Source organism: Elephas maximus, chromosome 21, assembly GCF_024166365.1.
Source record: "Elephas maximus indicus isolate mEleMax1 chromosome 21, mEleMax1 primary haplotype, whole genome shotgun sequence".
In the NCBI taxonomy this organism is placed as follows: Eukaryota; Metazoa; Chordata; class Mammalia; order Proboscidea; family Elephantidae; genus Elephas; species Elephas maximus.
The window spans coordinates 57,412,624-57,439,000 of NC_064839.1; positions in this window are offsets into that span (position 1 = coordinate 57,412,624).

The following is a 26,377-nucleotide window of genomic DNA, read 5'->3' on the forward strand; positions in this document are numbered from 1 at the left end:
ATGAGTTAGTATGATAATGTTCTTGTTGTGGGGTGCTGTCGAGTCAGTTCTGACTCATAGTGACCCTATAGGACAGAGTAGAACTGCCCGATAGGGTTTCCAAAGAAAGCTGATGAATTTGAACAGCCAAGCTCTTAACCACTATGCCACCAGGACAGCATGAATTAGTATACACACATATATTTCCTTGTTCTGTCAGATGAGGGGGCCTAGAAGGAGTGGCACCCCAGTAACAATGAGTACACATAGCACCCACACCTTGTTTTCTAATTCCATTCTCCAATAAAAGGAACACACATTTTCTTGAGAAATCACTGATTCTAGGGCTTGGCAGAGAATATTCACAATGAGCATGGGTCAACTTCTGTATCAGAAGTATCAGAAGTAATGACAGTCTCAAACACAAACAAAACAATACAAAAAACAAAACAAAACATTGTTGTAGGCATGTCAAAGGGACAAAGGAGCCAATTGAAAGAGCTCCTAACGGCCAAAGATGGAAAATTTGACCACAAAAACAAATGTAATAGTGTTTGCTTATAAGCCAAAGTTTAAAATGAATGTTCGAAATCCTTGCTGATATAAATGAACGAATGGATCAATTAATGTATTGGATTGAAGAGAAAAGTCTTCTGTGCAGAGGAATTCTACATCATTTTTGAAGATATTCATGTCTCAAGAAAGTGGAGCATAATACTCCACTTTTACCGTGTGGGTTGTGCATTGGGTTTCTTTCCAATAAGTGTGTTGTCGGAAGGGGGAAAGAGTAACTTTACAATGGAGAAAACTGGCAACTCCTGTCTTAGCCAAGTGATCCAGATCAACATCAACAGACTGAAAAACCAAAAAACCAAACCCAGTGCCATCCAGTCCATTCCGACTCATAGACTGAAGTCATGTTGATAGATAATAAGTCCTCCTGTAAGAAGTGATAAGGAGGGTGGTTGTTTGCCAAATGCATATCTTTTTGGTGAGATGTGTGTTCAGATTTTTTGCCTGTTTTGTAATTTGAGTATTTGTTTTCTTGTTATTGAATTTTAGGAATCCTTTCTATATCTAGGATAAAAGCCCTGTATCAGATACATGTTTTACACAAATTTTCTCCCTGTCTTTGGCTTGTCTATATATTCCCTTAACCGTGCCTTTCACACATCAAAGGCTTTTAATTTTATTTTAGTCCATCTTATTGTTGTTTGTTTCTTTCTTTCTTTCTCTCTCTTTTTCTCTCTCTCCCTCCCTTCCTCCTTCCCTTCTCCCTCCCTCCCTCCCTCCCTTTCTCCTTCCTCCCTCCCTCCCTCCCTCTCTCCCTCCCTCCCTCCTTCCCTCCCTCCCTCCCTCCCTCCCTCCCTCCCTCCCTCCCTCCCTTCCTCCCTTCCTTCCTTCCTTCCTTCCTTCCTTCCTTCCTTCCTTCCTTCCTTCCTTCCTTCCTTCCTTCCTTCCTTCCTTCCTTCCTTCCTTCCTTCCTTCCTTCCTTCCTTCCTTCCTTCCTTCCTTCCTTCCTTCCTTCGTTTCCTAGATCATGCTTCTGATATTGAATCTAAGATTCATTGCCAACTCTAAGGTCTCCTAGATTTTCTCATATGTTATACTCTAGAAGTTGTACAGTTTTGTATTTGAAATTTAGGTCTGTGATCAATTTTAATTTTTACAAGAGGTGCAACATCTATGACTGGATGAGTCTTCTTCATCTTCTTTGACTTTTTTCTTACAAATGGAAGTCCAGTTGTTCCACATCATTTATTGAAAAGGTTATCCTATTTCCATTGAATTTATTTTCATCCTTTTTCAAAGGTCAATTGAGTATATTTATATTTGCATAGATTTATTTATGGCATATCTGTTCTTTTCCATGATCTCTTAGCCTATTCTTTTGGTAAAACCACATTGTCTTGATCACTGTAGCTTTATAGTAAGCCTCATCGGATTATGTCAGGCTCTAACTTTGTTCTTTTTCCACACTGTATTGATTATTTTAGGTCTCTTTTGCCTTTACATATAAATTTTTGGGTGATCATGTTAGTAGCAGGTGACCTGGTGGCTCATTGATTAAAGCTTTTGGTAGATAACTGAAAGGTTGATGGTTCCAATACACCAGCCGCTTCATGGGAGAAAAAAAATTGGCAGTCTGCTTCTGTAAAGATTTACAGCCTTGGAAACCCTATGGGGCAATTCTATTCTGTCCTACATGTTTGCTATGAGTTGGCATTGACTCAACAGCAATGGGGTTTTGGGATGTGGGTAGCCACAAAATAACTTGCTGGGATTTGGTATGAGGTTGCACTGAATCTATAGACTCCATCTGGAAGAACTTAAATCTTAACAGTATTGAATCTTCCAATCCATGAAGACAGAATAACTCACCATTTTTTTGGACCCCAACCCACTGTTGTCCTTTGGAGCTCTCTGACACAAAGACTCTTGCTGTGCTACAGAGTGACTTCACCTAGACATATAAATCCCTTCTCCACTTTCCCTATCCTACAGGTGTTCTCTAGCGCTTTTCATTTTTTGGTGGTCACTTGCTTTGTTCACCTTGCAAGTTTAATGGTATCAGAGATTTCCCCACATGCTCACTTTTCAAAGTGTCATTCCAATAAATAGGCTAATTTACAACACTGACATCCAGTGGTCATGTGTTTTTTCCTTTATCAGCCTCTAGACCCTTCAGACTCTCAAGTGGTGTTGACAAAAAGGATATTACAGCCAGCCAGCATAGTGCTATTAGTTACTGAACTAGCAGATTCTTGCATTGAAGTAAATCAGCAGACTTTAAATAGGTTTAGATATTGTAACTCTCAAATTAGACATTTCTGTTGATAGACATAGCAAAGTTTTAAAGACCATAACTAGAGAAGTATGTGAAGTTTGAACTATGATTTTACGAAACAGGATAGAGTTGAATTTCCTGTTAGTCATGCAAGGAGGAAATTGTACCTTAATAGATGAATGTTACTGTGTTTATATTAATAATATAGTCTGAAGTATTGAAGAACTTAGTTGCTGCTGAGACCTATGAAAAGTATTTTCTGATGCTGATTATTGTAAACAAACACCTCGTGGAATTTGTTTCCTTGGTTCTAAGACCTAGGACCATGTTTTTGTGTGTCATTTTAGTAGATTGACCTAATATTGTTCTGTCTTGTAGTTGATAATCTAGTGTCTGGAGACCTAAAGACTAACAAGCAGCCCTCCAAAGTGCAACAATTGGTCTCTGTTCATCTGGAACTCCAGAAGAAAGGAGAACCATGTGGAGGAGGAACTAGACTCTATGTCTGATTACCTCCATTAACAGCTGTCTCTCTTGCCAGGAGGCTAGAGGTATAGGGTGGTTCCTGGTAATCGTTATTGAATGTTTGTGATCACAGATTCTATAGCAGAATCATAATCAGAAGGAGGGAATGACAAAACAATTTTGATTCTCCCGGATTCTGAATTTCTGGGTTCATGTAATTGGGGTGACCCATGCAGCCCATTAACCCTTTGATGTCCTTTTCGAACATTGAAATAATTGGTTCCTTGAAGTCACCTTCAGGTCACACTATACCTTAGTAATCAGTTTAGCAGAGAGAGCTTTGTCTTAGGCATTGTGTCCTTGCAGAAAATTATTTATGTGCAGCAAGTTTTGAGAAGCAAAAATCCTAGAGTCAGACTATAGTCTGTTTTAGAATATGTCCTTTTTAATTCTGTTTCTGTAACCCAGGGAGCCTGCTCAACCCTGCTTATGCTTTAATGTTATCTTCTGAGAATAAATTAACATAACAATGACTTCTGTAACCAGCTTTCACTGTTCCACCTTTGGAATTTCTTCCTGACAAGTTCAATTAATGCTGCCCAATTCAAATCTTATCTACTCACAGTAAATATATTCCCTTGCACTAATTTTTGGTTTTTAAGCAATTTAGGTTTTTGACAGTTTATTTCTTCTTTGTTCCTCATTTCCTCCAATACTGCCAGTATTTATGTTTAGTTGATTTTTTTTAGTGAACCGTATTGATTTCTTTCTCCTTTCCTTTTGTATATAAATATTTTTAGATTTTTATTTGTGATTACCATTATGATTACATTTAACATCTTATATTTAGAATGACCTGCTTTAAATTGATAGCAACTTAAATTTAATAACATGCAATCACTATATACTTATGCTGTTTTCTCCCCCTGCTTATTTTTTTTGTTGTTATCACCTATTCCTTATTTATACACCATGAGCTCTACCTTAGTTATCTAGTGATAACTAGAAGTACCACAAGTGGATGGCTTTAAGAAAGAGAAATTTTTATCTTACAGTACAGAAGACTAGAAGTCTGAATTCAGCACACAGCTCCCAGGAAAGCTTTCTCTTTCTGTCTGTTCTGGGGCAAGGTCCTTGTCTTCCATCTTCCCTGAGTCTGGGAGATTCTCAGTGTAGGTACCCTGGGTCTAAAAGACGTGCTCCCCTCCTGGTTCTTCATTCTTGTTAGCATGAGGTACCTCTCCTCTCTGCTAGCTTCTCTCTTTTATTTCTCAAAAGAGTGACTCAACATGCAACCTAATCCTATAGATTGAGTCTTAACTCATTAACATAACTGCATCTATTCCTGCCTCATTAACGTCACAGAGGTTAGGATTTACAACATAGGATAATCACATCAGATCACAAAATGTTGGGCAACCACATAGTACTGGGAATTATGACCAAATCAAGTTGATACACATTTTTCAGTGACACAATGCAATCTACTACAAGTCCCATAACACAAATGTACACTTTTTTAAAAAATGTATTGATCATAAATCAAAATTTCACCTGTGTGGATAATAACAAATTATTGATAGCATTGCAAAGAATGGGAATTCCAGAACATTTAATTGTGCTCACCAGGGACATGTACATAGATCAAAAGGCAGTCTTTGGAAGAGAGCAAAATTATACTGTGTGGTTTAGTCAGGAAATATGTGTGTCAGGGTTGTATCCTTTCACCGTACTTATTCAATCTGTATGATGAGCAAAATAACCCAAGAAGTCAGAGTACGCAAGGAAGAAGGGGGCATCAACGTTGGAGGGAGACTCATTAACAATCTACTTTACGTAGATGACACAACCTTCCTTGCTGAAAGTGAAGAGGACTTGAAGCACTTACTAATGAAGATCAAAGACCACAGCCTTCAGTATGGATTACACCTTAACATAAAGAAAACAACAATCCTCACGACTGGACCTATAAGCAACACCATGATAAATGGAGAAAAGATTGAAGTTGTCAAGGATTTCATTTTACTTGGACCCACCATCAACACCCATGAAAGCAGCAGTCAAGAAATAAAAAACTGTATTGCATTGGGAAAATCTGCTGCAAAAGACCTCTTTAAAGTGTTGAAAAGTAAAGATGTCACCTTGAAGGCCAAGGTGCACCTGAGCCAAGCCATAGCGTTTTCTCTTGCCTCATGAGCATGTGAAATCTGGGCAATGAATAAGACCAAGGGAGAACTGACACCTTTGAAATGTGGTGTTGGGGAAGACTGTTGAATATATCATGGATTGCCAAAAGAATAATCAAATCTGTCTTGGAAGAAGAATGACCAGAATGCTTCTTCTAAGCAAGGGTGGTGAGACTATTCCCATATGCTTTGGACAGGTTTTTAGAAGGGATCAGTCCCTGGAAATGGACATCATGCTTGATAAAGTATAGGGTTAGTGGAAAAAGAGGAAGACCCTCAACGAGATGGATTGACACAATAACTGCAACAGTGGGCTTAAGCATAACAATGCTTGTGAGAACAGGACAAGACCTAGTAGTGTTTGTTTAGTTGTACATAGGATCACTTTGAGTTGGAACCAACTCGATGGCACCTGACAACAACATTATAAATTATGCAGGGCATATCAGTTAGAATTATCAAGCAAAAATACTTTAAAACTTGTCCTCATACTTGCCCATGCAATTACTACTATTGGAGATCTTTCTCCCCCTATGGTTGGCTTCTAGTTACTTTCTAGTGGCCTTTCTTTCCCATCCAAATGACTCACCTTAGCATTTCTTATAGAGCCAGTGTAGTGATATGCACTCTCCTAAGTTTTGTTTATCTACAACTATCTTAATTTGCTCTCATTTATGAAAATTAAAAAACCAAATCGTGTTGCTGTTGAGTAGATACTGAAGGACAGTTTTCTTTTTTTTTTTCCTTCTGTATATAATATTCCTGGTCAGCAGATCTTTTCTTTCAGCACTTTAAAAATATATTCCATTGTCTTCTGACCCCTAAGATTTCTGAGGAGAAATTGTTATTTGATGTTACTGGGGATCCTTTCTGCGACAATTCACATCTCTCCTGTTGCCTTGAAGGTTTTCTCTTTCCCTTTATTTTTATTTTTTTAATTGTCCTTTAAATGAAGTTTTACAGAGCAAACCAGTTTCTCATTAAACAATTAATACACATATTCTTTCTTGACATTGGCTGACAACCCATTGACATTTTCCCCTTCTCAACCTTCAGTTCCCCACTACCAGCTCTCCTATCCCTTCCTGCCTCCTTGTCCTTGCCCCTGGGCTGGTGTGCCTATTTAGTCTTTTGTTTTGTTTTCCTTATGGGCCTGTCTAATCTTGCCTGAAGGCTGAAACTTAGGAGTGACTTCATACTGAGCTATAAGTGTGTCTGGGGCCCATTTTCTTGGGATATCTTTAGTTTTTGAGACCCTAATTACAATGTGTCTCAGTATGGACCTTTTGAGTTTATTCTACTTGGAGTTAAGTAAGCTTTCTGGAATTGTGTATTCATGTCCTTTATTAGATTTGAAAAGTTTTCTGAGAAATACTTGAATAGTTCTTTAAATATTATTACTGCTCCTGTTCCTCTCTTGTCTCCTTCTGGGATTTCCATGATACATATGTTTGTTTACCTGATGGTGTCCCAAATTCTCATTAAACTATGCCCAGCACTCTTCAATTTTCTCTCTTGTTACTATTCAGCCTCCATAACTACTTTTTTTTTTTAATTTTTGTTGTGCTTTATGTGAAAGTTTACAAAACAAGTCAGTCTCTCACTCAAAACCTTATATACACCTTGCTACATACTCCCAATTGCTCTCCCTGTAATGAGACAACCTGCTCCCTCCCTCCACTCTCTCTTTTCTTGTCCATTTCGCCAGCTTCTAGCCCCCTCTACCCTCTTGTCTCCCCTCCAGGGAGGAGATGCCAACATAGTCTCAAGTGTCCACCTAATCCAAGAAGCTCACTCCTCACCAGCATCCCTCTCTGACCCACTGTCCAGTCCAATCCCTGTCTGAAGAGTTGGCTTTGGGAATGGTTCCTGTCCCGGGCCAATAGAAGATCTGAGGGCCATGACCACCGGGCTCCTTCTAGTCTCAGTCAGACCATTAAGTCTGATCTTTTTACGAGAATTTGGGGTCTGCCTCCCACTGCTCTCCTGCTTCCTTAGGGGTTCTCTGTTGCATGCCCTGTCAGGGCAGTCATCAGTTGCAGCTGGGCACCATCTTGCTCTTCTTCTCTCAGGCTGATGGAGTCTCTGGTTTATGTGTCCCTTTCTGTCTCTTGGGCTCGTAATTACCTTCTGCCCTTGGTGTTCTTCATTCTCCTTTGATCCAGGTGGGTTGAGACCAATTGATGCATCTTAGATGGCTGCTTGCTAGCGTTTAAGACGCCAGGCATCTCTCTCCAAGGTGGGACGCAGAATGTTTTCTTAATAGATTTTATTATGCCAATTGACTTAGATGTCCCCTGAAATCATGGTCCCCAAACCCCCTCCCCTGCTACACTGGCTGGCCTTTGAAGCATTCAGTTGATTCAGGAAACTTCTTTTATTTTCATTTAGTCCAGTTGTGCTGACCTCGCCTGTATTGTGTGTTATCTTTCCTGTCACCTAAAGTATTTCTTATCTACTATCTAATTAGTGAATACCGCCTTCCACCCTTCCTCCCTGCCCCCTCTCGTCCCATCTTCTCGTTTAAACTATTCCTTGAGTTCTTATAATAGTGGTCTTATACAATATTTGTCCTTTTGCAACTGACTAATTTCACTCAGCATAATGTCTTCCAGGTTCTGCCGTGTTATGAAACATTTCACAGATTCATCACTGTTCTTTATCGTTGCGTAGTATTTCATGGCTTGAATATACCATAATTTATTTATTCATTCATCCATTGATGGGCATTTTGGTTCCTTCCATCTTTTTGCTATTGTAAACAGTGCTGCAATGAACATGGGTGTGCATGTATCTGTTCGTGTAAAGGCTGTTATTTCTCTAAGATATATTCCAAAGAGTGGGATTGCTGGATCGTACGGTAGTTCTATTTCTAGCGTTTTAAGGAAGTGCCAATTCGATTTCCAAAGTGGTTGCACCATTTTACATTCCCACCAGAAGTGTATAAGTGTTCCAATCTCTCCACAGCCTCTCCAACATTTATTGTTTTGTGTTTTTTGGATTAATGCCAGCCTTGTTGGAGTGAGACGGAATCTCATTGCAGTTTTGATTTGCATTTCTCTAATGGCTAATGATCGTGAGCATTTCCTCATATATCTGTTAGGTACCTGAATGTCTTCTTTAATGAAGTATCTATTCATATCTTTTGCCCATTTTTAAATTGGGTTATTTGTCTTTTTGCAGTATCATGTAGATTTTAGAGATCAGGCTCTGACCTGAAATGTCATAGCTAAAAACTTTTTCCCAGTCTGTAGGTAATCTCTTTACTCTTTGGTGAAGTCTATGGATGAGCATAAGTGTTTGATTTTTTTTTTAATAATTTTTATTGAGCTTTAAGTGAACGTTTATAAATCAAGTCAGTCTGTCACATATAAGCTTATATACACCTTACTCCATACTCCCACTTACTCTTCCCCTAATGAGTCAGCCCTTCCAGTCTCTCCTTTCATGACAGTTTTGGCAGTTACTAACCCTCTCTACCCTCCTATCTCCCCTCCAGACAGGAGATGCCAACACAGTCTCAAGTGTCCACCTGATACAAGTAGCTCAGTCTTCATCAGCATCTCTCTCCAACCCATTGTCCAGTCCCTTCCATGTCTGATGAGCTGTCTTCAGGAATGGTTCCTGTCCTGGGCCAACAGAAGGCTTGGGGACCATGACTGCCGGGATTCCTCTAGTCTTTTTCCTTTTGTTGGAGTGAGATGGGATCTCATCATAGTTTTAATTTGCATTTCTCTAATGGCTAATGATTGAGAGCATTTTCTCATGTATCTGTTACCTGCCTGAATATCTTCTTTAGTGAAGTGCGTGTTCATATCCTTTGCCCACTTCTTGACTGGATTGTTTGTCTTTTTGTGGTTGAGTTTTAACAGAATCATATAGATTTTAGAGATCAGGTGCTGGTCAGAGATGTCGTAGATGAAAATTCTTTCCCAATCTGTAGGTGGTCTTTTTATTCTTTTGGTGAAGTCTTTAGATGAGCATAGGTGTTTGATTTTTAGCAGCTCCCGGTTATCTGGTTTCTCTTCATCATTTTTGGTAATGTTTTGTATTCTGTTTATGCCTTGTATTAGGGCTCCTAAGGTTGTCCCTATTTTTTCTTCCATGATCTTTATCGTTTTAGTCTTTATGTTTAGGTCTTTGATCGACTTGGAGTTAGTTTTTGTGCATGGTGTGAGGTATGGGTCCTGTTTCATTTTTTTGCAAATGGATGTCCAGTTATGCCAGCACCATTTGTTAAAAAGACTATCTTTTCCCCAATTAACTGACGCTGGGCCTTTGTCAAATATCAGCTGCTCTGATGTGGATGCATTTATATCTGGGTTCTCAATTCTGTTTCCTTGGTCTATGTGCCTGTTGTTGTACCAGTACCAGGCTGTTTCAACTACTGTGGCTGTATAATAGGTTCTAAAATCAGGTAGAGTGAGGCCTCCCACTTTCTTCTTCTTTTTCAGTAAGAGGCTTCTTTCCCTTCCATAGGAAGTTGGTGATTTGTTTCTCCATCACATTAAAAAATGTCATTGGAATTTGGATTGGAAATGCATTCTATGTATAGATGGCTTTTGGTAGATTAAATATTTTTACTATGTTAAGTCTTCCTATCCATGAGCAAGGTATGTTTTTCCACTTAAGTAGGTCCTTTTTAGTTTCTTGTAGTAGTAGTTTGTAGTTGTCTTTGTATAGGTCTTTTACATCCTTGCTAAGATTTATTCCTAAGTATTTTATCTTCTTGGGGGCTACTGTGAATGGTATTGATTTGGTTATTTCCTCTTCGGTGTTCTTTTTGTTGATGTAGAGGAATCCGAGTGATTTTTGTATGTTTATTTTATAACCTGAGACTCTGCCAAACTCTTCTATTAGTTTCAGTAGTTTTCTGGAAGATTCCTTAGGGTTTTCTGTGTATAAGATCATGTCATCTGCAAATAGAGATAATTTTACTTCCTCCTTGCCAATCTGGATGCCCTTTATTTCTTTGTCTAGCCTAATTGCCCTGGCTAGGACTTCAAGGACGATGTTGATAAGAGCGGTGATAAAGGGCATCCTTGTCTGGTTCCCGTTCTCAAGGGAAATGCTTTCAGGTTCTCTCCATTTAGAATGATGTTGGCTGTTGGCTTTGCATAGATGCCCTTTATTATGTTGAGGAATTTTCCTTCAATTCCTACTTTGGTGAGACTTTTTCTCATAAATGGGTGTTGAACTTTGTCAAATGCCCTTTCTACATCAATTGATAAGATCATGTGGTTTTTGTCTTTTGTTTTATTTATGTGATGGATTACATTAATGGTTTTTCTGATATTAAACCAGCCTTGCACAAAGTAAAAAAAAAAAATTTTTTTTTTTTTTTTTTTTTGCATACCTGGTATAAACCCCACTTTGTCAAGGTGAATTTTTTTTTTAATATGTTGTCGAATTCTATTGGCTAGAATTTTGTTGAGGATTTCTGCATCTATGTTCACGAGCGATATAGGTCTGCAATTCTCTTTTTTTTTTTTTTTTTTTGATGTCTTTACCTGGTTTTGGTATCAGGGATATGGTGGCTTCATAGAATGATTTAGGTAGTATTCCGTCATTTTCTATGCTTTGAAATAGCTTTCGTAGTAGTGGTGTTAACTCTTCTCTGAAAGTTTGGTAGAACTCTGCAGTAAAGCCGTCCGGGCCAGGGGTATTTTTTGCTGGGAGTTTTTTTGATTACCGTTTCAATCTCATTTTTTGTTATGGGTCTATTTAGTTGTTCTATTTCTGATTGTGTTCGTTTAGATAGGTAATGTTTTTCTAGGAATTCATCCATGGAAATGGAGCTGTGACTTTTGAAGGTTGGGCTCTAGTATTACCATTATAACTTATACACCCAATCCACTGAAGACCCTTTTCTGTGGACTAGTGGATCCAACACAAGCCATATCCACTGGTGATGGATAATCCAGAGACAGAGCAGGTGAAGAAGAGGGTCTGTTAGGGCTTCACCACTACTGGGCCTGATTCTTTCAGCTGTACATGGGACAGGACACCTGGGAACAAGGAAGACAACAGTGTGTCACAAGCAGACACCACAGCCCACAGCCTCATCTCTAAAATCCTGGAAAATCTCACCTGGGGCTGCAGCTACCATGCAGAGGAAGAGGCACAGCCCCATCATATTTTCCTCCTGGAGGGTCCTTTCTTTCTCAGATGCCCATCCCGGAGTGAGAAATTACACTTAGTTGCCCAGACTTAAAGCCCTTCCTCCCTCATTGACTGAAAGAGACATTTGCATGTAGGCAGCCCTAAAGCTACAAAAGTATGAAAGGTTGAGGAGAGGACTAGGGTTCATGGGACCATCCCTTTATTCAGATCTTCTCCTTCTTTGTCTCTGGTCCTGGTAGAGTATTAAGTGATTTGGATCCCGTATACAAAGAAGGTGTACAATCCAGAGGAAGTGAGAACCTCCCAGCACTGTTGTTGATTGTCTTTAGTTTTTGTTGGGGAGTATCTATGAAGATACAGGCACACAGTTCTTGATGATTTTGGAGTATAGTCTATCCTATGTTCCTGACCCTCTGATCACTACGTACATGTGGAAGGAAGCCATGTGTGAGGGACTTACACCAAGCCTCAGCTTGTGTGAGGTGTCTCCATCTTTCCTAGTGATCTCAGGGCAAGTTTCTTTTCATATATGCAGGGAAATCACAGTTTGTTAAAGTCACCAGAATTTCAAAAGATTTTCACAATTACAGCTTATAGGAGGACAATTGCTGTTTTTGGAATTGAGGCAAAAATTATTCTCTGAATATTAACAATGTTTTTAAAAGTAGAATTCAGTTGACTGTAGGTGAGTTACTGAATTTTTTATGGAAACTCATTTAATCCTGTGTAGCAGTTACCAAGATACAGTATATTTTCAGTCATAAAACATACCTTAAGGAATTTTAAGAAAAAAAAAATCTTAAATCATAATGAAATTAAAGTGGAATTCAATGAGAGAAAAGTACTTGGAAAATCCCCAAATATTTCTGGATTAAATAGTGTACTTAAGAACAGCACATGGTCAAAGAATAAGTCCCAAGACAAATTTAGAACATATTTTTACTTAACGAGTATAAATATACAAGTTGTCAAAATTTGTAGGGTCCAGCCACTAAAAGTAATGTTAAGAAGACAGTTGATGTCTTTGAATTCACGTATTAGAATTAAAAAAAAAGAAAAAAAATGTGTTAGGAAACAAAAGAAAGAAGATAAAATTAAGAATAGAATGATCAGATTAAGAAATAAGATTTAGAATAAAAGTCAAAATTGAAAGCAGGAAACCATAGAAAAAATTCAACAAAACCTGTTATGGATTGCATTGTGCCCCCCAGAAATGTGTGTCAACTTGGCTAGGCCATGATTCCCAGTATCATGTGATTGTCCATTTCATCATCTGATGTGATTTTCCTATGTTTTGTAAATCCTACCTCTATGATGATATTAATGAAAAAAAATGCAGGAATAAATGCAGTTATGTGAAGAGGTAGGACTCAATCTACAAGATTAGAGTGTATCCTGAGTCAGTCTCTTTTGAGATATAAAAGAAACAAGCAAAGAGACAGGAGGACCTCATACTACCAAGAAAAACAGTGCCAGGAGCAGAGCATGTCCTTTCGACCTGGGATTCCTGTTCTGAGAAGCTCTTAGACCAGGGAAAGTTTGATGACAAGAACCTTCTACAAGAGTCAACAGAGAAAGCCTTCCTCTAGGGTTGGCACCCTGAATTTGAACCTCTAACCTTCTAAAGTGTGAGAGAATAATCTCTCTTTGTTAAAGCCACCAACTTCTGGTATTTCTGTTATAACAGCACTAGATGAATGAGACAAAACTAAAACCTCATAGGGAGGCTAGTCATGAAAAAAAAAAAAAAGGACAGGGCACACATCACTGACTTCAAAAATAAAACTGGTGTCATGGATTGAATTGTGTCCCCCCAAAATACCTGTCAACTTGGCTAGGTCATGATTCCTTTATCTCATTGTATGATTGTCTACCATTTTGTCTTCTGATGTGATATCCTTACGTGTCCTAAATCCTATCAGTATGATGTAGTAAGATGGATCGGTGTCAGTTATATTGATGAGGTCTAAAGGTTGGATTGTGCCTTAAGCAAATCTCTTTTGAGATATAAAAGCGAGAAATGAGCAGAGAGACAGGGGCCCCTCATACCACCAAGAAAACAGCTCTGGGAGCAGAGCGTATCCTTTCGATCTGAGGTACCTGCGTCGAGAAGCTCCCAGAACAAGGGAAGGTTGATGACAAGGACCTTCCTCCAGAGCCGACAGAGAGAGAGAATCTTCCCCTGGAGATGGTGTCCTGAATTGGACTTGTAACCTCCTAGATAGTGAGAGAATAAACTTCTCTTTGTTAAAGCCATCCAGTCGTGGTATTTCTGTTATAGCAACACTAGATGACTAAGGCAACTGTGTTCATCACTACTGAACCCATGGGCATTAAAAGATAATATATGAATATTATGAACAACTCTATGGCCACAAACACGGTAACTGAACCGAAAGAGGCCAATTCGTTGAATGATAGGAGCTACCAAGTTTCAAGTAAGGAAATATAGATAATCCTGGTAGACTTATACCTGTTCAAGAAATTGAATCAATAATTACTAACTTTTCAAAAACTGGACATTGTCACCAGCTGATTTCACTTTGAATTCTACCAAATTTTTAAGGAAGAAGTGATAACAATTCTTTACAGTGATTAAGAGTCCTTTGCCTAAAGAACCTTTGAGTCAGTTGCCTTGAAACACAAGTCTGGTTATCCTCAGCACCCACCTCCACCGCCCTTCTTTGCTCCGAGACCTGTAATTGGACTCAAGTCTCATCAGGCCCAAAACTCTGAGGTGCAAAATGTGGCCCATAAGGAAAGACTCTACACTTCAAAACTCTGTATGTGTTTTCTATTTTATACAGACAGAAATACACAGGTATGTGTGTGAATAGATATTAAAGCTGTGAGTTAATAGTGGAATTAGCATAAAGTTTCATAAGGTAAGATTTGTTGATATGGGAATGCTAAGTAGAGATATTAGATTTAATGTGGTAGTTCAAAGGGTTAGGAAGGGATTTAAGTATTTGTTTGGTCAGTTGACTGAAACATAGTTGAAAAGGTACCTACATTAAATGAAGTGGAAATGACAGAACTGCCTTGATATACTCTAGAAGAAGATATCCAAAGGTCTGGGGGGATTGGAACATTAAAGTGGATTTAACACATAAGACTAAGGTACCCACTCTGGGTTAGAATCAGGGAACACTCTCATAATGAAAGAGACAGCATTTTTTTTGTTTTTTCTTTACTGCAATATAGATCCACTCTGGATATGAATTTGCCTTCCCTGAATGAAATGCTTGTGCCAAAACTACCACGTGTGGACTTACAGAATGCCTTACCCACCATCATGATATTCCACATGGCATTGACTCTGATCAAGGAACTTACTTCACAGCAAATGAAGTGTAACAAGGTGTCCGTGCTCATGGAATTTACTCATCTCACCATGTTTATCATCATGCTGAAACTGTTAACTTGAAAGGATAGCAGAATGGTCTTTGCAGACTCAATTACCTACCAGTTACATGGCAACACTTTACACATCTGAGGTGATGTTCTCCAGGAGGTTGTGTATGCTCTAGATCAACATGCAATATATGGTGCTTTTTGTTTCATAATCACAATTCACAGATCTACGAATCAAGGAGTAAAAAATGAGATTGGCAACAGTCACTGTTACTCTTAGTTTTTACAAGAGAAATAGACATGAAGGCAGGGAAGAGGAGAGAGTTCCAGGGAGCACCATTTGCTAATCTGCCACGAGTGTATTTGCTAACAGATGAGAAAAATGACAATCAGGCAGGGGGAAAAAGGAAGAAAAACAAACAAAAAAAACCCATATTCTTTTTTTATCTAAGCACCTACTTCCTGTCCCTGGGACTGGGCTATTGTACTTGGTGGGTTCTGAGCGCCCCCTGAAGCCTGGGCCCCTCATGTCAGCCTGAAGTGGAATTTGTGTCTGGGCTCTCACTGACTTCCCCTCACTGTGATTCTCTTGCCCAGTAATACATGGCTGTACACTTGGCAGTCAGGGAGCTCAGCTGAAAGAGTATCAGGTTCTTGGCTGTGTCTCTGGAGACACTGCTGTGGCTTTTGAGGGATGGATTGTAATAAATGTTACCATTATAAGGAATCTCCCCTATCTACTCCAGATCTTTCCCAGGGGCTGGCAGATCCAATGGCAACAGGAACTACTGGTGATGGAGAATCCAAAGATGGTGCAGGTGAGGGTCAAGGTATTTGAGGGCTTCACCAGTCCTGGGCCTGACTCCTGTAGCTGCACCTGGGACAGGACACCTGGGGGCAAGGAGGACCACAGTGAATCATAAGCAGATATTATAGCACACAGCCCTTCTCTGAAATTCTGAAAATCTCACCTAGGGTTAAAGCCACTAGGCAGAGGAGGAGGCACAGCCACTTTGTATTTTTCTCCTAGAGAGTCCTGTCTTCCCCACAGACCCCAGCCCAGAGTGAGAAATCAAACTGACCTGCCCAATCTAAAGATCCTTCCTGCGTCTATGGCTGGAGAGAGGTTTGCCTATGAACAGCCCTGAGGGTAGAAGAGGGGGACATGATGGGGACTAGGGACTCAAAGTACACGGGGCCATTTCTTCATGCAGGTCTCTCCCTTTTTCTCCGGTCCAGGCAGAGAAAAAATTGATTTTGGTCACATGTAAGAAGAGGATGAATAATCCAGAGGAAATGAAAACTTTTCAGCACTGGCGTTGATTGTTCTCAGTTTGTGGTGGGGAGTATCTATGGAGACAATCATTCTGGATGATGTTGGAGTAGAATTTGTACCCCGTATCTGGTCCCTCTGATTACCAAACATGTAGAAGAAATTTGTGTCTGAGGAATATCTTTGAGCCCCACCCAGAAGCCCAAGAGGACAGTTATTCCTTCTGTGGGGGTGGGGGGGCCCCCATGTGTGAGAAAACTTTGTCTATTCTAGTGATCTCCAGACAAGGTTTTTTTCATATATCCTGGAAAAATCAATATTTCCTAACCTAAGCAGGCCAGGTTTGGTTAAAAATTTCAAAAAAAAAAAAACTGTCATAATCATAGAACCTGGGATCCCAGGTTACTGTGTTTGGAATTGAGACAAAAGTGATTTTTTTGAAAGTTAGTATGTTTTCTAAAGGAGAATTCATTTCAGTCCCAAGAAAATAAATTAATCATTATGGGAAAAAAAAATCCATGTACACATGAACATGTTTAAAAGAAAGTTGCTTTAATAAAAGCAAACAAAAACTCGCCTTCAATTGCCACCTAATTATAAGATATATTTCCTTTAATTCTATTCCATGTGATGTTAGATGTTGTCAAATAGTATTAGTGAAGTATATTTTGCTGGTAATAACATGAACCCATACCTTAGTAATTTTAAACAACATTTTCTGTCGATATCCATTTTCTATGGCGCACTGTCTCTGGAGCAGCTTCCCTGTGTTATGTCTCGGGTACTTTCATGGAGCTGTAGTCAAGGTGGTTGGTGTCAGAGCTTTTGGTGCCTCAAGGATGGATGTGGCTGAGAGGTACTTCCTCGAAGGCTTATTCACAGGGGTAGGAGTAGGTGTTGGCCAAGTCTGAATACCCTCAATCCATAGCAACCAAGGCTTGTGCCCCTAGTTGGTGTTGGGCATGAGGACTACTGCTGCCCCCTTGTCTTAGTAGAACTCTGCTTCATCTCATGCAGGGTGGGTGGTGCCCAGAAGCTTCCTACTCCTCCACTGTGGAGATAGACTTAACTTTGCCACCCCCCACCCTCAAGACGTAAAGGATATTTTTCCATCCTGGTGGGCATGAGTGTCTCTTGTCACCTCCCCAGGGATTCAGACTCTTGATTCTGATAGAGAAGGTGCCCTGCAGGTGGTGGTGACAAACCTATCCCATACATTTGATCTACAACTGGATGCCTCCCACATGGGGTATCTCTGGTATCTCTGGCCTTCTGTCTTGCCTCCACTTTTCCCAGGAGAAATCTGGAGATACATGAGGGGAGACATGAGAAAGAGTCTGTGAACCCCCTTGTACCTGGGGTCTCTCTCTCTTGATCTTTCAGAAATGGTAAAATTCTCCTGATTTATTTTCATCCATGTCTACAGTAGCCTCCTCTTTTTTATGAGGCTTTATTTTTTAAAAATCGTTTATACAATTTTTACCTCGGCACATGAAAACAGGAAGTGATCTCATGTGCTGAAGTAAAAATAGTGTGTTTTGTGTGGGTATGTCCTGGTCTTTGTCATTTTCCTCATATACATATGTTATTGTTCTGTGATGTTTAATTTTGAAATGAGTAAAGAAATGTTTAGGTTTATTATCCATAAATTCATTTACTTTAGCTTAAGGTGGTAATGGCAAGGCACACAGGTAAGACCACAAGACATTTAGTTGTGGCCAAAGAATCAGGATTAATAATCAAAATGTTAGGCTAATGGTAGAGTCCAAATCTATAGACTTTAGATTTTACCTTTAATGAGAGGTCTCAGAAATCAAGCATAACCAGCAGAGTGCCCTGCATGGTAGTATCTTAGTGCTAGGGCTCCAGGTAAATGGTGCCTCAATGAAAATGTATTGGGCACAGCCTCAGGCAGTATTGGGTCTTTGGACAGTTTTGGAAACATAACAATGTGGAAACTAGTTGCCTCTGACTTGCCCTCACTAAAGGAGCAAAATTCTGGGTTTTTATTATAAGATCTATGCCCTCTGGTCTTGCCTCAGAAGGGTCTGTTGTGGGGAGGGGTGCTGGCTCACATTAAATGAGGGTAAGCTAGCATATATGTCCATGTGTACACCTGGAGTGTTTTAACATAGGTAAACCAAAGGTTGTGTCAATCATATCAGAGGAAAACTGATGTCTTACACTAAAGTAGCTGGTTATAATACTAAAATTTATATAGAAAAAAAAGTTAACTTGTCCGTTTTTAAACTTAACATAAATGCCAAAAACACATATTACATGTCTCACATATATGCTAGTTGGAATCATTACACTATAAACATACATAACAGCTGACGAGGTCTCACTGAAGACTCTAGGGGCCCTCTGCTGGTGCCCAGTGTCTGAGAACAGATATTTCTCATGTTTTGCCCAATTTTCTGATTGTAAGAGAGGGAAAATCCTTAAAGGTCATGATCACAAACAAAATTATCTTTTTCCTCCAAACTGTGAATATTTTCCCTTTATTTTTCAAATATGGTCAATCTATTTAAAATTAACTTAATGACTATTATATTTTGAATGGTTGGGCCATTTTGCTATTTGCCTTCTAATGTCCTACCTGTTCCATGTTACTTTCCATTTCCTATCCTCCTGTTTTATGACTGGTAGATTCTTCTGCATTCTACTGATTTTCCCATTGATAACATGGTAGTTAGATGCCCTTTCACTTCTCCATTAGTGTTTAACAGAAACTAAAATGAAAACTTATGACTTATCAAACTCTAATGATGCTTCCTTTTACCTTTTGTTCTATCCAGTATAAGGATTTTATTATTTTTGATACAATTTAATCCCTTCCCACCTAAATCCCATTGGTGTTTTGTATGCTACTTTTGCTTTTGTTATTTATATCCTTCACAACAGAATATAACTATTGTTTCATCCATTTTACACTAATTTAGATTTACATACACAGCTTCTGTTTTCTTTGCTTGACTTTGATTTGTGCATCTCAGTCCTTCTATCTGGAAACATTTCTCTTTATTTGAAAATCATCTCTTTCTATTCCCTTTGGTACAAAATAGCTTATAACAGACTCTAACTTGTTTCTATCCTTAACACATATTCAGTTCAAATGCTTTCCCCTGAATGAAATGATTTCTAAGGCACAGTTTCATGGTTACAGTCTGATGGAAACTAATTTCCCTTCATAGGTCTCAATCCATTGTTTATGCCTACAAATATGTAAATTGACAAGCCAGATTTCAGTCCATAGCTTGGCCCATAAAGACATTTGGATTTCTATTGATGCTTTTTAGATTTTCACTGTTTTTCTTTGTCGGCAGTATTGTTTGATTTTGTTTTCTTATGGGCTTGGGAAGTTTCAACTCCTCTCTCCTTTTCAGCTTTTCCTAAAACTTACCAAAATTGTAGTTTGATACTGTGAAATCACATTTCTTTATTAAAAAAAAAACACTTTAGAGACGGGACCAAGATGGCTGACTAGGGAGAACTACCACGGATCCCTCTTGCAACAAAGACTTGGAAAAACAAGTGAATCGATCACATACATGCAATCTATGAACCTTGACCATCAAACACAGAACTAAGGAGTTGACCTGAGTGAAAGGAGAACAAAAAGCCATGCGCTGAAGCAGTGACCACTTCTGGAACTGGTGCCACATGCCACAGCCTTGAAACCTTCACAGTTCCCTGGTGCCAGATTGGTGGGGCTGATAGTGGCTTACTGAGACAGGGACAGCAAGGGATGCACCCCTAACCCCTAACCCTCTTGAGTAACCTTGGTAGAGACTCAGCCAGCACAAGCAGGCTGCACACTGACTTGGCTGACAGGAGAAAGAGTAACCACGGGAAAGCAGCGACTCTTTTCAGAGCCTGGAGCCAGCGTCCCAGTCAGAAAACGTTGGCGCCAGAATTTGGACTAAGTGCAGAGGAGCTGATCATGGCTTCCTGAGGCAGTGCAAGCACAGGACGCAGCCCTAGCCTCCTGGAGTATCCTCAGTGGAAACCCAGCCAGCGCATGCAGGCGGCACAACGACGCAGCTGACAGGAGGAGGAGGAATGACATGGAAGCAGCAACTGGTTTTGCAGCCTGGAGTGCAGCATCCCAGCCAGAAAACCTTGGCACTGGGCTTTGCACCAGGAGCGGAGGAGCTGATCACGGCTTCCTGAGACGTCACAAGTAGGGGACACAGGCCTGATCCTTGGGGGCAATCCCAACCCAGCCAGCACACACAGGTTACATGTCTCTATGGAATCTCAGATAAAACAGTCTTCACCAAACAAGATAAGTAACTTTGTCTATATTCCCGTGATACTTTCCCCTATGTATCTGATCCCTCCCCTCCCTGCCCCAGGCAGCTTCATTAACATTGGAATTTCCTGGGCCAGGGACTGAAGTGCTCTGAGGGTTTTTTTTTTTTTCTTTTCCCTAACCCATTCTCCTGGCCTGAGAAAAGTAGCAAATAACAACCCAGGGGAAAAAATGCTTCCCTGTCTTCCCTAAACTGGAATAATAATACAGAAACAGCTCCAACCAAGCATAAGAGATCCACAGTATTTGGCTTTCATCCCTACAGGGAATCAGGTGGCTATTATAATGCAAAGGCAATTCTGATAGAAATCTGACTGTAATTGTCTTAGCAGAGCAGTGGAAAGACAAGTTTTGGAGGTCTGATACCTCTATGCCTATTAAAAAGAGACCTCACTGATTCACATCAGGGAACCGAGGGCTGAAGCTCTACCCACACCACCTAGGCACCTGCTAAAGAGGCCTGAGGATAATGACTCCAACCAATCTTTAGAGGTACAAGCATTGGGTCCCTAAGGTACAGCTGCAGAACCCACTCACCAAAGCGCTCTAGGAATAGAGACACACCTAACTCGCTGGCACGTGGAGGAAGGCTGTCAGCATCCTGCCCTCCTTGGAGTGTGACCCCCTGTTGCTACTAGAATCTGGTGCACACAACTCACCACTACTCCTCTAAGTTAATAGGTGACAGTCTACACCACACACATGGTGACCCAAAATCAGAACACCTAAGCTGAATCTATTCAAGAATAGTGAAGGGACTCTTAGGCTTATATATCTGGTAACAGCTCAAACCAGCTGGTAATAGGACATAAGTGATTCAAAGGCTACAACAATCAAAACACTGCAATCTAGTAGACCAACTGGGTATACTGAAAGAAAACAAAACAAGAAGATAAGACTCAGTGAGCAAATATAAAATAAATCATTACGGTATCTTATAGATGGCTTGGAGACAGCAGTCAATATCAAATCACATAAAGAAGCACACCATGATTGCTTCTACAAATCCCCAAATTAAAAAATCAAAATCTTTCCCAAATGAAGATAAGCCGCAAGAAACCATAGAGAGACAACATTCAGAAATGCAAAAGATTGCAATAGAATTACAGAATTAGACAACTCAATAGGAAGTCAGAGGAGCAGAAACAAGGAATTGGAATGCAGAGTGGGGGAGTTGGAGGATAACACAATTGACACCAATAGTTGACAAAAAATCAGATGAAAGAATTAAAAAAAATTAAGAAGCCCTAAGAATCATGTGGGACTCTAAGAAGAAGAATAACTTGTGTGTGATTGGAGTTCCAGAACAGGGAGGGATAACAGAAAATACAGAGAGAATAGTTGAAGATCTCTTGGCAGAAAAATTCCCTGGCATCATGAAAGATGAAAGGATATCTATCCAAGATGCTCATCGAACCCCATACAAGATAGATCCCCAAAGAAAATCACCAAGACATATTATCATCAAACTTGCCAAAACCAAAGATAAAGAGAAAATTTTAAGAGCAGCCAAGGATAAAAGAAAAGTCACCTATGAAGGAGAATCAGTAAGAATAAGTTCAGACTACTTGGCAGAAACCATGCAGGCAAGAAGGCAATGGGATGACAGATATAGAGCACTGAAGGAGAAAAACTGCCAGCCAAGAATCATATATCCAACGAAACTCTCTCTCAGGTATAAAGGTGAAATTAAGACATTTACAGATAAACAAAAGCTTGGAGAATGTGCAAAAACCAAACCAAAGCTACAAGAATTACTAAAGGAAATTCTTTGGCCGGAAAATCAATAATGTCAGATACCAACAGAACACAAGATCACAGACCAGAACATCCTGATATTAACTCAAATAGGGAAATCACAAAAACAAAATAAGATTAATTTAAAAAAGAAAAAAATGCTCAAAACAGGGAATCATTGAAGTCATTATGTAAAAGATTACAATAATCCAAAAAGAGGGCCTAAATACAGGAGGCATAGATCCTTCATATGCAGAGGAAAACAAGGCGATATAGGATGACACAAGTTAGGATTTTATTTAGAAAAATAGGGGTAAATACTAAGGTAACCACAAAGAGATCTAACAATTCCATACTTCAAAATAAAAACAAAGAAAAACATAACACTCAGCAAAAATAAATTCAACTACCACAAAAATAAGGAACACAGAATTTACAAAGAAAAGCCTCTCAGCACAAAAAAGTAAGTGGAAAAATGAAATTGTCAACAACACGCATAAAATGGCATCAAAATGACAGCACTAAACTCATACTTATCTATAATTACGCTGAATGTAAACAGACTAAATGCACCAAGAAAGAGACAGAGGGTCTCAGACTGATAAAAAAAAAAAAAAAAACATGATCTGTCTATATGCTACCTACAAGAGACACACCTTAGACTTAGAGACACAAACAAACTAAAACACAAAGGATGGAAAAATATATATATATCAAGCAAACAACATCAAAAAAGAGCAGGAGTGGCAATATTAATTTCCAACAAAATAGACTTTAAAGTGAAATCCACCACAAAGGATAAAGACACTACATAATGATTAAAGGGACAATTGTCCAGGAAGATATAACCATAATAAATATTTATGCACCCAATGACAGGGGTGCAAGATGCATAAAAGAAACTTCAACAGAATTGAAAAGTGAGATAGACACCTCCACAATTATAATAGGAGACTTTGACACACCACGTTTGGTGAAGGATAAGACTTCCAGTAAGAAGCTCAATAGAGACACAGAAGATCTAATTGCTACTATCAATCAACTTGACCTCATAGACTTATACAGAACACTCCACTCAGCAGCTGAAAAGTATACTTTTTTTTCTAGTGCAAGTGGAACATTCTCTAGACTAGATCACCTATTAGGTCATAAAACAAACCTTTGCAGAATCCAAAACATTGAAATACAACAAAGCATCTTCTCAGATCATAAGGGCATAAAAGTAGAAATCAATAACAGAAAAATCAGGGAAAAGAAATCAAATACTTGGAAACTGAACAATACCCTGCTCAAAAAAGACTGGGTTATAGAAGATGTTAAAGAGGGAATAAAGAAATTCATAGAATGCAACGAGACTGAAAACACTTCCCATCAAAACCTCTGGGACACAGCGAAAGCAGGGCTCAGATGCCAGTTTCTATCCATAAATGCACACATACATAAAAAAGAAAGAGCCAAAATTAGAGAATTTTCCCTACAGCTTGAATAAATAGAAAGCAAGGAACAAAAGAATCCATCAGGCACCAGAAGAAAACAAATAATAAAAACTTAGAGCAGAATTAAATGAATTAGAGAACAGAAAAACAATTGAAAGAATTAACAAGAGCAAAAGCTGGTTCTTTGAAAAATCAACCAAATTGATAACCCATTGGCCAGACTGAAAAAAAAAAAAACAAAAAAACAGGAGAGGAGACAAATAACCCGAATAAGAAATGAGATGGGCCATATCACAACAGACCCAACAGAAATTAAAAGAATCATATCAGATTACAAAGAAAAATTGTACTCTAACAGATTTGGAAACCTAGAAGAAATGGACGAATTCCTAGAAACACACTACCTTCCTAAACTAACACAATCAGAAGTAAAACGATTAAATAGATCCATAAAAAAGCAGAGATTGAAAAGGTAATCAGAAAATTCCCAAGAAAAAAAAGCCATGGCCGGGACAGCTTCACCGCAGAGTTCAACCAAACTTTCAGAGAAGAGCTAACACTATTACTACTGAAGGTATTACGGAGCATAGAGAAGGACAGAATGCTCCCAAACTCATTCTATGAAGCCAGGATATTCCTGATACCAAAACCAGGTAAAGACATCATACAGAAAGAAATATAACAGACCTATATCCCTCATGAACACAGCTGCAAAAATCCTCAACAAAATTCTAGCCAATAGAATTCAACAACATATCAAAAAAATAATTCACCATGACTAAGTGGGATTCATACCAGGTGTGCAGGGATGGTTCAGCATTAGAATAACAATTAATGTAATTCACCACATGACAAAAACAAAAGACAAGAATCACATGATTTTATCAATTGATGCAGAAAATGCATTCAAAAAAGTTCAACACCCTTTCATGATAAAAACTCTCAGCAAAATAGGAATAGAAGGAAAATTCTTCCACATAATAAAGGGCATTTCTACAAAGCCAACAGCCAACTTCACCCTAAATGGAGAGAGCCTGAAAGCATTCCCCTTGAGATCGGGAACCAGACAACAATGCCATTTATCACAGTTCTTATACAACATTGTGCTGAAGGTTCTAGCCAGAGCAAATAGGCAAGATAAAGAAATAAAGAGCATCCAGACTGACAAGGAAGAAGTAAAAGTATCTCTATTTTCAGTTGACATGATCTTAAAAAAAAAAAAAAAATGGATCTTATACATCGAAAACCCTAAGAAGTCCTCAAGAAAACTATTGAAGCTTATGGAAGAGTTCAGCAGAGTATCGGGATGCAAGATAAACTTACAAAAATCAGTTGCATTCCTCTACACCAACAAAAAGAACATCGAAGAGGAAATCACCAAATCAATACTATTCATAGGAGCTCCCTGAAAGATAAAATACTTAGGAATAATTCTTACCAGAGATGTAAAAGACTTATACAAAGAAAACTACAAAACATTTCTGCAATAAACCAAAAAAGACCTACCCAAAAAACAAAAACTCAGTGCCGTCGAGTTAAGACCTACATAAGTGGAAAAACATGCCTTGCTCAAGGACAAGAAGACTTAACATTATAAAAATGTCTATTCTACCAAAAGCCATCCATAGATTTAATGCAATTCAGATCCAAATCCAACAACATTTTTTAATGAGATGGAGAAACAAATCACCAACTTCTTATGGAAAGGCAAGAGGCCCTGGATAAGTAAAGCATTACTGAAAAAGAATAACAAAGTGGGAGGCCTTGCTCGACCTGATTTTACAACCTATTATACCGCCACAGTAGTCAATACAGCCTGGTACTGGTACAACAACAGATACATAGATCAGTGGAACAGAATTGTGAATCCAGATAAATCCATCCACATATGAGCAGCCGATATTTGACAAAGGACCCAAAACAGTTAAATGGGGAAAAGGCAGTCTTTTTAACAAACGGTGCTGGCATAACTGGATATCCATTCACAAAAAAATGAAACAAGACCCATATCTCATTCCACGCACAAAAACAAACTCAAAATGGATCAAAGAACTAAATATAAAATCTAAAGCGATAAAAAGCATGGAAGAAAAAATAGGGACAACTTTAGGAACCCTAATATATTGTGTAAACAGTGTACAAAACATTACTAACAATGCAGAAGAAAAACTAGACAACTGGAAGCTCCTAAAAATCAAACACCTATATTCATCCAAAGACTTCACCAAAAGAATAAAAAGATTACCTACAGACTGGGAAAAAGTTTTCAGCTATGACATTTCCATTCACCACCTGATCTCTAAAATCTATATGATACTTAAAACCTCAACTTCGAAAAGGCAAATAACTCAATTAAAAACTGGGCAAAAGATATGAACAGACACTTCATGAACGAAGACATCCAGGTAGCTAACAGCTACATGAGGAAATGTTCACGATCATTAGCCATTAGGGAAATGAAAATCAAAACTAAAATGAGATTACATCTCACTCCAACAAAACACAAAACGATCCAAAAAACACGAAATAATAAATGTTGGAGAGACTGTGGAGAGATTGGAACACTTATACACTGCTGGTGGGAATGTAAAATGGTACAACCATTTTGGAAATCGATTTGGTGCTTCCTTTAAACGCTAGAGATAGAACTACAATACGATCCAGTAATCCCACTTCTTGGAGTAGATCCTAGAGAAATAAGAGCCTTTACACAAACAG